The sequence below is a fragment of the Phyllopteryx taeniolatus genome, chromosome 6, assembly GCF_024500385.1.
Source record: "Phyllopteryx taeniolatus isolate TA_2022b chromosome 6, UOR_Ptae_1.2, whole genome shotgun sequence".
Taxonomy (NCBI): Eukaryota; Metazoa; Chordata; class Actinopteri; order Syngnathiformes; family Syngnathidae; genus Phyllopteryx; species Phyllopteryx taeniolatus.
Genome location: NC_084507.1, coordinates 28,572,941 through 28,586,418, shown reverse-complemented (window position 1 = coordinate 28,586,418; position 13,478 = coordinate 28,572,941). Strand labels below are relative to the sequence as shown.

The following is a 13,478-nucleotide window of genomic DNA, read 5'->3' as shown; positions in this document are numbered from 1 at the left end:
AGATGCAGCATAGCAGTACACAATGGCATCATCAGCATAAAGATGGAGTTTTGCATTTGGCACATTTGGACCCAGATAATGCACATAAATGGAGTGGACCTAACACAAAACCCTGTGGCACACCCTGCTGAGTAGATATATCTGAGCATACACCATCACATCTAATGCACTGTGAACGACTCCTAAGATAGTTAGAAAACCAAGCTACAGCCTTTTCCGAGAGCCCTGAAGTCAAAGTTTAAAAACAACATGGCCAACTGTGTCAAAAGCTTTGGACAGATCAATAAAAAGTGTAGCACAGTGTTGTTTCTTGTCAAGTGCGACGGAAAGGTCGTTTACCACTATCATCGCAGCTGTGACAGTGCTATGCCCTTTCTGAAACCAGATTGATAAGGTGATAAAATATCATCCATCCATCCATTTTGTTTACCGCTGAGACACTTTTGTAACTGCTGTCTGGTTTCCATTTTATCGTTCGGTGCTTACCGGTTTCCTCAGGATGTGCGCTCAGCGGTACCGTCTCGTCTCCGGCGCGGTAACAATAAAGGGAACTTTCCTGAAATTAGGGAAACAAAAGCATGCGATAGCATCACAATATCTCTGACCCAAAGTGACCCTGTATGAATGACCATTCCAGCTGTCTTATAGATTTCTCCCAAATAACACAAATGTATATATTTTTGTTGTTGTTGTTTTTGTCTCGGGGGTAACTTGTTTTTATTGATTCAACTTTTGCACACCCTGAACAGTAAGCTCAATAGACTAATCAAGTTTGTGTATTAATCACAATGGCTGTGCTCTTGTTTCAAATGAACTTTTCAAAGTCATTTGAATAATTTTTAAGAGCACTCAGTTGTAGAGGATTTAGCTGTGAAAACATTCATGCTGGCTTATTGGATATAGAAAATGATCAATCCTTAGAAATCAATGCATTTTTTGAATGCTAACTGCGAATTATTGATCTGTGTTCCATCAGCGTGAACAACTAAAGGTGTCATTAGTGTAGCTATCCATTTCCCCCCAGTATAGATGGATTCTCCACTGCAGGATAGCGTCACCCCTCAACCACACCTTTTTCCTCCACTCATCTGTTCACTCAGCCCTTTCTGCACCTCTGCATATTTTCTAAATTGCCTCCTGCGCCCGTCATCCCTCCCCATCCCCTCCTTTCCTCTCTTCTCTTGCTCTTACTGCAGCGTAGCTCTGCTAGATGTTTCTGCCTCTGTCTGATGTCAACGAGGAGGGTGCGCTGGGCTGTGGCGTTGAGCTTCTCTCTGCTTGCAAACTTATTTGGCTGGCTGACAGTTGAACGACTGGACCTGCATGGAGATTCTCACACTAGTCTTGATCCCAAACAAACCAAAAAATGCAGAACACATTTTTATCTTGCACGGAGAAATGTCTTTACATAAAAAGCCTCATGTGGATATGTTCTTTGGAACTTTGTGTTTTAGGTAAGAGATCTAATACAGCGGAACCATGTTAACATTTAACAGAATGCGTTCCTGGTTGGTTGACCTCTGATTTTTATGGATATTTCCATGGTAAATGATGGCAATGCAGTGAAACCTGAACCAAAACCTACTGGAAAAATATAATACCATGCGTGATGCGAGCTAGTCTCACAAGACTTTAGATCAGTGAGCATCTAAATATCGCAGTAGTCGTAATAGTGATGACAAAGATGACATCTGTGACCATAACCATAGATCAGAAGATATCACTATTTGTGATAAAGGAATGCTAAGGAGTAATACGTGCATGCAATAATTCTACCAAGCAAATGGTTGCTTTTAAGTATTGTACGTTTGCGTTACACAACAATTTTAGCTGGACTCGAAGAACTTTGAAGTCCAGCGTCAAGGAACGTATTGTGTCTTTGAGGTTCGACGATATTCTTTTTCTTCTTTTCTCACATCCTTCTTCTCTTAACACCTCTAGTTGTGGTTACTACTTTTTGGGGGACTAGGTGTCGTAAAAAGTCAAAGAAAAAGCAGAACACAGGAGTTCAGTTAATCCTTTGATTCTTGCTCAACTGATGGAACACCAGAGTTCCATGTGACTTCAGAGACTTGCTTTCCCCCTCAAATTTTGGTCTCCAAATTGTTTGACCTCGATGCCATTTGACTTCGACTGTAGATTGCATGTTTGCCTCAGTCCAGGTCCTCCACTCAGCCCTCGTCTTTCACATTACTTTCCTGCTGCCTTTTCGACGCCCTGTAAAAGGAGAGGGGGTGGGGGGGGGGGGGGGGGGCAAACACAGGTGGGGGTAAGGCTTAATGTTTGGGAAATTACAGCTCGAAAAGACTAACATCGTCTCACAAGCCTTGAACTTGATCGGCGTAACAGCAAGGTCAGAGTGAGGTAAGAGCAAAGAAAAATAAAAGCTAAAAGGGTGACGAGTAGAAAGCGATGGGAGAGGAAGAAAAGCTAGAAGAATATGAGATACGAGATATGTAAGCAAGACAGAAGTGACAGTTTAGAGGGATGAACGTGTCCCGAGGAAGAGGAGGAGGGCGGCGACAGAGATAAGAGGGCCGTGAGGTTGTTTGCTGACAATTGCATCATCCTTCTGAGTCACTGCTTTATGTTGGAGCGTTAGTCATGAAGGAAGGTAATTGAACGACAAGTTCTCCACATCCATGGCAACGAAGATCATCCATCACCTTATTATTTTGCTCGCTTCTTTTTCTGGGAACCTGAGAAAAGAACTGAACGCCACCAGACAACTGTCACGTGTCACGGTCCTCCTGCATTTGAATATTTGGAAAACCGTTTAACGGAATTTATTCAATATCCTTGAAATCCAGTTGAAGGTCCATATGCTCGTACGCTTTTTCCTAGTGGAATGACTGTGCGTTGCACACTTGTAGCCACCTTACCAAGGTTAGCAAATGCTCAAAAGGCTTTTCATAAAGCTGTTTGATTACACTGGGTTACAAATTATTTTTATTTTTTTTAAGTAATAAGATGTCTATGTTTTTTCCTCTGATTTAGGACATTTTTGGATTGCTGAATCCGAAAACAAGATCCGTTTCTCTTGTTCAGGTCAGGTTTTTATGCCAAGTTCTTAACAGTTTATCAATACAATGTTTCATGTTGCGTACTGTAAATTGAATACGAGACATTGATAAAAGTAATTACCTGTAAATCGAATGTTACGTCCTCATTGCTCAAAATTCAGGGCATGAACCTCCATTTTTTTTTTTTTTTGAAACTCTGAAACAGGGTTGTCAAACTCATTTTTGTTCATGGGCCACATTCATCCAAATTAGATCTCAAGTGGGCCGGACCACAATATTTGTGGCTTAAAAATCCATAAAGAACATCCACCCATCCATCAATTTTCTTTAATCGCTTATCCTCACGAGGGTTGTGAGCTGCTGGAGCCTATCCCAGCAATCTTCGGGCAGGAGGCGGGGTAAACCCTGAACTGGTCGCCAGCCAATCGCAGGGCACATAGAAACAAACAACCATTCGCGCTCACATTCACATGTACGGGCAATTTAGAGTCCTCAATCAACCTACCACGCATGTTTTTGGGATGTGGGAGGAAACCGGAGTTCCCGGAGAAAACCCACCCAGGCACGGGGAGAACATGCAAACTCCACACAGGCGGGGCCGGGATTTGAACCCAGGTCCAGTCGGTCACGGTGCCACCCCATAAAGAACATCTATTAACAATGTTCCCCATTGTTTTGGTGCAAATAATTACAAGTACTTTGGGAAAATATTAGGGAAACAAAAGCATGCGATAGCATCACAATATCTTCAATAACTTCACAAGTGAATCAATGTCATTTAAGTGTTGTCAGGACACCTTCCAGTGGACACAATTTACAACAAAGGTTACTTTTATTGAAAAATAGCAGTGAATGTGTTCTCCATCCCTAGGGGCCGGATTGGACCCCCTGGCGGGCCGGTTCTGGCCCACGGGCCGTATGTTTGACACCTTGCGCTAAAAGGAAAATACCTGTACATGTAAACAAAACCGTGGTCATAGTTCAAAAAGTTGACGTGATTGAAAATTTTAGACATTAAATTTGTTGTTGACCATATCCTTAATATCCAGCTTAAGGTCTGTGTACAAGTATACTCTTTGTCCTAACTAATAGTACAACTTTGGCATACCAGTAGGACACATGCCTACTAGTAGCGTTACTTGTGCAGGGCAGAAGTTTACGTGTAAGATTTAATTGCATACTAATAGGACAAAAGTGACAAGTATTGGAAAAATAAACTAGCGCGCCCTAGTTGTTCACTTACTGCGCTGAATTGTCTTACTGGTGAGGACAAAAAGTGTAGTAGTACATGGACCTTAAGCTGGATATCAAGAATATCGAATAAATGCTCAAATGGCTTTCCATATGGATGGCAAATATTAGCAAACAACTCCAGGAAACGAGAACTAACGAGGAATTCGTGAGGACATTGATAACGCAGTGGGGAAAAACAACAACAACATAACCGCCTTGAAGTTGCATACATTAACATGATTTAGGCCAATGACACGCAAGTATCAATTTCCAGGTGGCTTTAAAGTGACGGTAAGGACTTAGTTGCTTTGACCGTGGAGTTGGAGGTGCTTGCAGGTTAGTCACAGTGAAGATTGTCGCTCGGGGAGGAAACGCGTCCATGTACACGAAACTGCCCGACTGGTCCCAACGGTATCAGCGAGCCAAAAACACAAGGCTCTCTTTAATTATGAAAGGGCCGCCATAATCAAACTCACGTCCTGTTTTCCTGGTTGATCTCATGCGGAATCTTTGACGCAAACCACCGTTGATTTTAAACTCACTGCCGGGATCCACACCGGAGTGACCGAATGGTGGGTAACAAAGATGAAGGATCAGAGAAGGTAATTGTTTTTGATGAAAGAGCTTTCCTTCAATATGACTCAAATAATATGACTATGATGCTGTCGAAAGTGACTTGTGTGGCCCAAAATAGTCCAATAATTACATTTGTCATCTCTGGATCAACACATTTCCTCCACTATATGAGATTGTAGCTTCCCACTGGCCCTCCATCTCTCAGCGAGAGCTGTTATGTGGAGACAGCAGCTGACACTCTCTAATGAAAATAGAAGGATAGAAAGTTTGAAGGTATTTTCTTTCTTTTCTATCAAATACACCTCTAGATCCTGTTATTATTTTCAATGTTCTGTGTTCAGGTTGACAATAAATTCTGGTCATTTTGAACTCCACCAAGAGCAAGTATGAAGACTATGTCCAATCGCAGTAAGCAAAAATTACTTGGCACAAAGGCCAACTAGGATTCAGTTTTGGTACAGATTCATATGAAGGTGTGTATTGTTTATTGGTTGGACACGATATTGCAATCCTGTTCTGTATGGAAACAGAGGTGTGAATACTTTGATATTATCCACGATATTATTTTGTTTCATGTAAATTTAACAAGAGTCTCAAACAAGATTAGCTTTGCTGTCAACACCACGGCTAGCTTTCAACATAGTGACAATTAAAATAACATCCGCTGAATCTCCATGTTTTTCTTAGGTTCGACCTTATTTACTAAGAACGCTTTATGCCGGGGGGACCGCATAAAGCGTCAAGTTCTAATTCACAGTTTTAAAGACTATATAGCATGACTTCATTATCCCTGATCTAGGATATATTCTGATAACTCAACACAAATTGAACTTCTTAGTTACTCTTCACTTTTGCTTTGCTCGAGCTGCCGTTCTAGTTGTCTCCGCCAAGCACGTTCATTGCTAAAAATGAGCTAGTTCCTAAAGGATTACGCAAACATGTCCATTGTCAAGGGATAGCACATTGACAAAGGAATAAGACACCGACATTTGATGAAGGTCAGATGAAGATGTTATAATAGGTTTTCCTTTCATGCCCATTTTGTAATTTACATTGCATGTCATGATTTTTCTAGGAAGATTTTTTGGTTGATTTGTTGATTTTTTTTGTTTTTTGGATTGGATTCTTATTTAGGGCGGCACGGTGACCGACTGGTTAGAGCGTCAGCCTCACAGTTCTGAGGACCCGGGTTCAATCCCCGGCCCCGCCTGTGTGGAGTTTGCATGTTCTCCCCGTGCCTGCGTGGGTTTTCTCTGGGCACTCCGGTTTCCTCCCACATCCCAAAAACATGCATTAATTGGAGACTCTAAATTGCCCGTAGGCATGACTGTGAGTGCGAATGGTTGTTTGTTACTATGTGCCCTGCAATTGGCTGGCAACCAGTTCAGGGTGTACCCCGCCTCCTGCCCGATGACAGCTGGGATAGGCTCCAGCACGCCCGCGACCCTAGTGAGGAGAAGCGGCTCAGAAAATGGATGGATGGATGGATTCTTATTTAGAATTAAAGCAACTGTGTCTTAGTATCTTAACTGGTACACTTGTGTGTGTGTGTGTGTGTTTTCATCACAGGGTAAAAGTTTGATTTGAGGGTAAAGCATTGTTGACAGGAAGGTGTTTATCACATACTCTCAAGTTGTGCTATATTTTAATTGTGGGGGGTGTGATGAATAATAGTGAAATGATATCAACCAGGAGAGATCAACATCAAGGTCAAAAGTTGTCAGTGAGCCTTCAAAGCTTCTCGTGTTTTTCTTACAGTTTATTTCAACGACTTGGAAAGAACATGTTTTTGACAGCAAACGCTTTGCATTACTTATTGGCTTACTTTATGTATTTGTTGCCTGTGGTAGAGCTTAGTTGTCTGAAATGTTCAAGAAATACGGGCAGCGATACACTTGATCTTCCTCGCAACAAATTTGTCCAGCGTATCCCAGCAAAGACAACAATTAGAGAGTTTATCATTGTCAACAATGATAGGTGGTGGAGAAAAAAAAAGTGGCTTACTTTACATTACGTGCATGGAATAAAACAAAGAAACAAAGAAGGGTGATTTTCGGGGCAGAGGGAGCGATGGTCAAGGAGATGCGGAGGAGCAACACAAGAGGATGATGCTCAGTCGGCTCCTCTCTTGCTGCAGGCTGCACCCCAGTTTACTGAATAAATTATTTCCAGTCAGCGCTCCTCACAACATTCCAGAGCGAAGAGGTCAGTGTTATTTAGATCTTCCCTCTCTGTCTCTCTCTTCTCCAACAATCAGGTAGCATTATTTAAAATGGAACGTAAACACAATTACATCCCTAAGAAAATGAATGGGGGTGGGGTTGACGACGCTGGATCATACTTTATGGGCTTCGCAGTAAAGATGAAACGTGTCCAATGGTGGCTGCGGGCCATGACTTCGAGCAGTAGTGTGCTGATAAAGGTGGCGGTGGGGGGGATACCGTGAAGACTTGCAGCTTGAGGCTACAAAAGTCTACGCACATATGGAGTGCAAAGTATATCAGAACAGCATTATCTGAGAGGGGGTGAAGTAGCGCTGTGAGCTAAGTGATAAGGTAGAGATACAGCCATGAAATAAGTTCCTAAAAGCGTTGATGCTCAGAAGTAGCAATTCTCTTCACTTCACACATGTATAGCCTCAGTGGCCGTCGCTGCAAAAGGCTGATAAAGCTCGGACAAAGCTGCACAGACAAAAAAAATTTTCCTCAGATGCTGCCAAATGGGAACCAAAGGGAAAATGTAACCTCCACTGTCAAATACGTGATATGCATAATCCATTCATGTTTTTGTGTGCGTTGACCATTGACTTTGATCATTGCATTATTCATTTTTAAAACTGCACGAAGTGATTTATGACCACCAGGGGGCAGAAAGACTCCAACACAATGGCCCCACGTTCACATTGGTTCTTGCTTTGGTTTTATAAGCCAATCACCTGTTGGCAAACTCATTTAAACTCCACTTCAGACTGACTTTATCTTTGGTTTACTAGTTTCTTGACTTACTTTTTTAATAGACAATTTTAAACTCACTGCCGCAATTAACTTCTTCAAGGAGGTTAATGTTTACAAGACAGTGCGTTTACATATAAATGTAGGTACATATCCTAAACAAAGGAGTGGCCCCACTAAGCATTTTTCACTAAGATAAAAATGGTATACGGTACTTTTCACAGGACAGTAAGGACATTTTGGACACGTAGAAACACTTAAGTTCACACTGGTACATTACTTGCATGCTTCTCCAGTGACGTTGGCAGACACACACACACACACACACACAGATGCAATTTCAATTTCACACATCAAAGACGCATTAAATGTGAATGTTCATAGTGAAAAGCGAAATTCACTAAATCTGAATGTAGGGGTGAAATAGCAAGGGCATGCAAAACAATAAGGCAGTAGCTTAACGTAGCGATGCTGAGGTTTTCTAAAGAATTGGATTAGCACAAATATTGAAATAAAGACACGATAATCATGAAACAAAAATGTTTCTTTCCTGACCTGGGTTTTGTAAAGTCCATTTAAACACTATTTCTGTTTCCCCTTGGAGAATTTAACACGATACCATCTGCCTGACATGCAAACTCAGCAGTGCTGCAAAGCCGTAGAAAACCAAAGTCTGGACATTGATGTGATTCATTATTCATCTGTTTAAAGTAATAATGGTAGATTTTGTTTAATTAATATTTGATGAATAAAGGGTGTACATCCCTTAGGTGTCATGTTTCTGTGTCTTTCGGGAAACGGTGCATCCGCTCATCTTGTCCGGAACAAGCGGAACTGCCTACAGCCACACAGCAAACCATTTGACTAAACATCTACCAAAATCCACTTAAAAATGGCCAAAAAGTGACCAGGGCTAACGTAAGGCAATGCCAGTTAATAGTCTGGCTCTCTCTGGCTGGCAACACGACGTCCCAAAAAAAAAACATATGACATGGATTTAACCAATGATTTAACCAATGACAGAGCAGTGCGGTGAGTTCAAAGACTGTCCAGACTTTGCTTTCTGCAGCGTAGCATGACGGTTTTCGTCCCCTTGACTGGCAACCTTCCTTCACTGTGCTCTGATTGCACAGGACAGAAGCTATCCCAGTTAGTTAGAAAAGATACACAACACACACAAGAGAACTGCTCAGCTATCCATCCATTCGCATCACGGGGGAAGTAGTCTTTGAATATCCAGACATTCCTTTTATGTAACTCAGTAATATGTTTGTTTTCATTTCAAACTTCATTCTGTGCTTGTGGAGCACTCCCAAACGTTCCATGGTGAAAACCATCAGCATATCTACGGTTAGGTGCAAAAGGCTCTTTTAAATACGACGATCTCCACTACTTTTACATCCAAAAGTGTGCAACCTGAGTGAGTGAACATGCAATTTAGCGTCTGCTACTTGGGATCTTCATAAAGGATCTGAGTAAATCATGTGCAACATGCCCATCAACACGGCGCACAATCTTTTAGAGTGAACAGGCAATTTAGCGACCGCTAATCAAGTTAGCTGTTGTAGAAGTAGGAGCAGGAGTAAAGTACAATGTTTAGAGTTGCAACATCTTGCCAACTATGCTTTAGCAGTCTCATGCCTCATTGCAGTAGCAAGCTAAAAAGTCTCCAAGATTTGCACTGATGAAATGTTTTACATTCTCAGACTTGTCTGCGCGTCAAAGAAACCAAAAGTGGCTTGTTACTCACACAAACTAGCACTTAATTCCAGGTTGTCAACATTGAGTGAAAAATATAATAGCCCTTAAGGGTTTAAAAGGTTGGACTGAACTAGTGGAACCACAAGGAGCACTTCAGGTCCAGAATAGATTAAATATTTAAAATGCAATTTCCAAGTCCTCAAAGCACATGTGGAATGGTTGGACAACCAGGCACCTTCCAGTCTCCTGGTTAGGATAAAGAACTGCTCAAGATTTTAATTGATTGGGACAAAAAAACAGTTTCTCCTAATAACAAACAGATGGACTCTTATCTCCAGAGTCCTGGAAAAGACTTTCCAAAGGGGGCTGAGGCATGACTGCCGATATTGAACTTAGTCACTGTTACATGATCTGCACTCACACGACGCTGCCAGAGGGTCCAATGACATTACAGACTGTGCACTGGTGAATTCCAGCATGAGCCCAAGTCACATTACAGATGGTGAGAAGGTCTGATTCGTCTTCCTGGGTCTCCTCTCCCATCTGCACCTCCTCTTCTCCCTGTGAATGACAGAGTGAGCGGGAATAAGTGGAAGACAGCATATTTCTCTCAAGATATAAAACATCTCTCCTCCTAACGACTAAGGACTTGAGGGATAGGAGAGGCATCAACAAGATAAGTGGACAAAGAAGGATAACATCACAGGCTGGAAAGCCACAGATTAAAAAAAAAGGAGGGGGCTTTACAGGTAGGAAACAGGAAACTGAAAACTGCCAAGGGGCAGGTTTGACTGGAGAAGACAATCAGTAGATACAGAGCCCTCGCCACATTGACAAATGTGGCCTTTATTCACGCGGCAGTAATGAAAGCCATTTTTCTGGATTTGGGCTCAGTACGGCGCTGCGAGAGGTGGCATAGAGGGATAGTTAGCGCCAGTGAAATATGTTGCATCTGTGCGCTGAGAAAGGTCAGTGATAAATACAGAGAATAGATCAGATAATAGAAAGAAAGGCAAATAAGAACATTAATTACAGGTGGGGTATAAACGTGTGGAGCCTCACCGGCCATTTCCACGTGAAGTCGGTCGCGATGGGGTTGGCATCCATCACGGATTTCAGGTCATCCGTTTCCCCAGCAGTTGATAACAAAAGGCCTCATTTCGCTTTAACACTGGGAGCATCTGAGGTTGAGAAAGGGGGGCACGGCAAAAGCGCAATCAAAGGTTAACATGCCAACTTGGGTCGCGTCATTTGCCAAAACATTAAACAGGTATGCTGCATTGCTATAATTATTCTTGCACGCATTTCTGTCTGAATGTGTTCATAACCCTGCCCTAATTGGCCTCAGTGCTTTCGTTATCGAGCCATTAACCTTCTTTATATGTTGGGGCACCGCAGGTGCTTTTCCAGCTCAACTGAAAATTGGTCCTGTGACGCATGAGGCTCTGCACTGACAGTACATTCACATTCAAACTGTGGCCCATTCCCCGCTTTCATCCATCTATCTATCTAAATAATTCTCACTTCTCGAATCCTGCACGGTACTCAACTCTTGTCTTATATTTGCCTCTGCTTCAGAAGCACTTTATACTTCCCGGGGGTGCCATGAACTTGAAACAATAAGGCCATTAGCGCCTACTTTTCTCAACCTATGTTCACACTTGAAGAAAAAGCTTAAGAGACACAAACCTCTGGGATGGTTAGATCTTCCCGCGTTGGTCTGCTAACAAAGACCGACATTGTTAAGTGGGCTACATCGCCATCCATAAAAGCTACTACAATTTTCCATACATAATGAATATCTACAACTGTCAAGCCCATCAGATAAGGATGGCAGAATCCATTAGGCTTGTACCATGGGCTTTGGTGAATTAGGCAGGCCTACATTTTCAACACTTGCATTATTTAATCATAACTACCGGGGCAAAGGGCCTGAAGCCCGAGGTGAGACCTGGGGCTGCATTGAGAAGTGCAGCCTCATACGCAGCTCTAATGAGGGAATGTTTGCTTGGTTGTGGCAGAAAGTCAAAGTTGTTTGGGTGGGTCTGCAATGAAGAGTCACCCTCTTAAATTACATGACATTACTTGCCTTCAAAAGCGCAGTGCAGAAACAAAATATCAAATCCTTTCAATTTCTCTATAATGAAATGTAATATAGTACTGGGTGAATAATGGAGCCTACTGAGCACATGCTCTGGTTGCTACAAATTTGGGAGTTTTTGTGCATGGGTGTTTTTGTCCATGCGTGTGTTGTACACTGGGGAAGAGTCAATGCTGGACCAGAAAAGGGTCTGAAAAGGGTTGAAAGCATACACCTGTCTAGAATGTCTTACGACCCCAATTCCAATAAAGTTGGGACGTTGTGTGAAACATAAATAAAAACAGAATACAATGATTTGCAAATCATGTTCGACCTATATTTAATTCAATACACTACAAAGACAATATATTTAATGTTCAAACTGATGAACTTTATTGTTTTTAGCAAATAATCATTAACTTAGAATATTATGGCTGCAACACGTTCCAAAAAAGATGGGACAGGGTCATGTTTACTACTGTGTTACGTCACCTTTTCTTTTAACAACATTCAATAAACGTTTGGGAACTGAAGACACTGATTATTGTAGCTTTGTAGGTGGAATTCTTTCCCATTCTTGCTTGATGTAAAGCTTCAGCTGTTCAACAGTCCCGGGTCTCCATTGTCGTATTTTACGCTTCATAATGTGTCACACATTTTCAAAGGGAGACAGGTCTGGACTGCAGGCAGGGCAGTCTCGTACCCGCACTCTTTTACTACGAAGCCAGGTTGTTGTAACACGTGCAGAATGTGCTTTGGCATTGTCTTGCTGAAGTAAGCAGGGGCGTCCATGAAAAAGACGTTGCTTGGATGGCAGCATATGTTTCTCCAAAACCTGTATGTACCTTTCAGCATTAATGGTGCCTTCACAGATGTGTAAGTTACCCATGCCATTGGCACTAACACAGCCCCATACCATCACAGATGCTGGCATTTGAACTTTGCGTCCATAACAGTCCGGATGGTTCTTTTGCTCTTTGCAAGTTGCACTTATGGATGTAGGGGCAAACTGTATTTAATGACATTGTTTTTCCGAAGTGTTCCTGACCCCATGCGGTGATATCCTTTACATATTGATGTCGGTTTTTGATACAGTGCCGCCTGAGGGATCGAAGGTCAGGGGCATTCAATGTTGGTTTTTGGCCTTGCTGCTTAAATGCAGTGATTTCTCCAGATTCTTTGAACCTTTTGATCATATTATGGACCGTAGATGATGAAATACCTAAATTCCTTGCAATTGTACGTTGAGGAACATTTTCCTTAAACTGTTGGACTATTTTCTCACGCACTTGTTCACAAGGAGGTGAACCTCGCCCCATCTTTGGTTGTGAATGACTGAGCAATCCAGGGAAGCTCCTTTTATACCCAATCATGGCACCCACCTGTTCACCTGTGGGATGTTCCAAACAGGTGTTTGATGAGCATTCCTCAACTTTCTCAGTCTTTTTTTACCATCTGTCCCAGCTTTTTTGGAACGTGTTGCAGCCATAAAATTCCAAGTTAATGATTATTTGCTAAAAACAATCAAGTTGATCAGTTTGAACATTAAATATCTTGTCTTTGTAGTGTATTCAATTAAATATAGGTTGAACATGATTTGCAAATCATTGTCCATCCATCCATCCATTTTCTGAGCCGCTTCTCCTCACTAGGGTCGCGGGCGTGCTGGAGCCTATCCCAGCTGTCATCGGGCAGGAGGCGGGGTACACCCTGAACTGGTTGCCAGCCAATCGCAGGGCACATAGGAACAAACAACCATTTGCACTCACAGTCATGCCTACGGGCAATTTAGAGTCTCCAATTCAGGCATGTTTTTGGGATGTGGGAGGAAACCGGAGTGCCCGGAGAAAACCCACGCAGGCACGGGGAGAACATGCAAACTCCACACAGGCGGGGCCGGGGATTGAACCCGGG

At 42.4% G+C, this 13,478-nt stretch overlaps 1 long non-coding RNA gene across 3 annotated transcripts in view; it reads right to left on the bottom strand.

Annotated features, from left to right (window-relative positions):
• LOC133480077 (uncharacterized) overlaps positions 1 to 13,478 on the bottom strand; it is a 38,788-nt gene that overhangs the window by 7,594 nt on the left and 17,716 nt on the right. For 2 of the 3 annotated variants that reach the window (XR_009789170.1, XR_009789172.1), the window contains 3 exons: positions 10,547 to 10,665; positions 9,906 to 10,045; positions 487 to 2,217 (listed from right to left, as the gene is read on the bottom strand). This is a non-coding gene — a long non-coding RNA (uncharacterized LOC133480077). The remainder of the gene's footprint in view (positions 1 to 486; positions 2,218 to 9,905; positions 10,046 to 10,546; positions 10,666 to 13,478) is intronic. The other variant, XR_009789171.1, reaches the window with a different exon arrangement.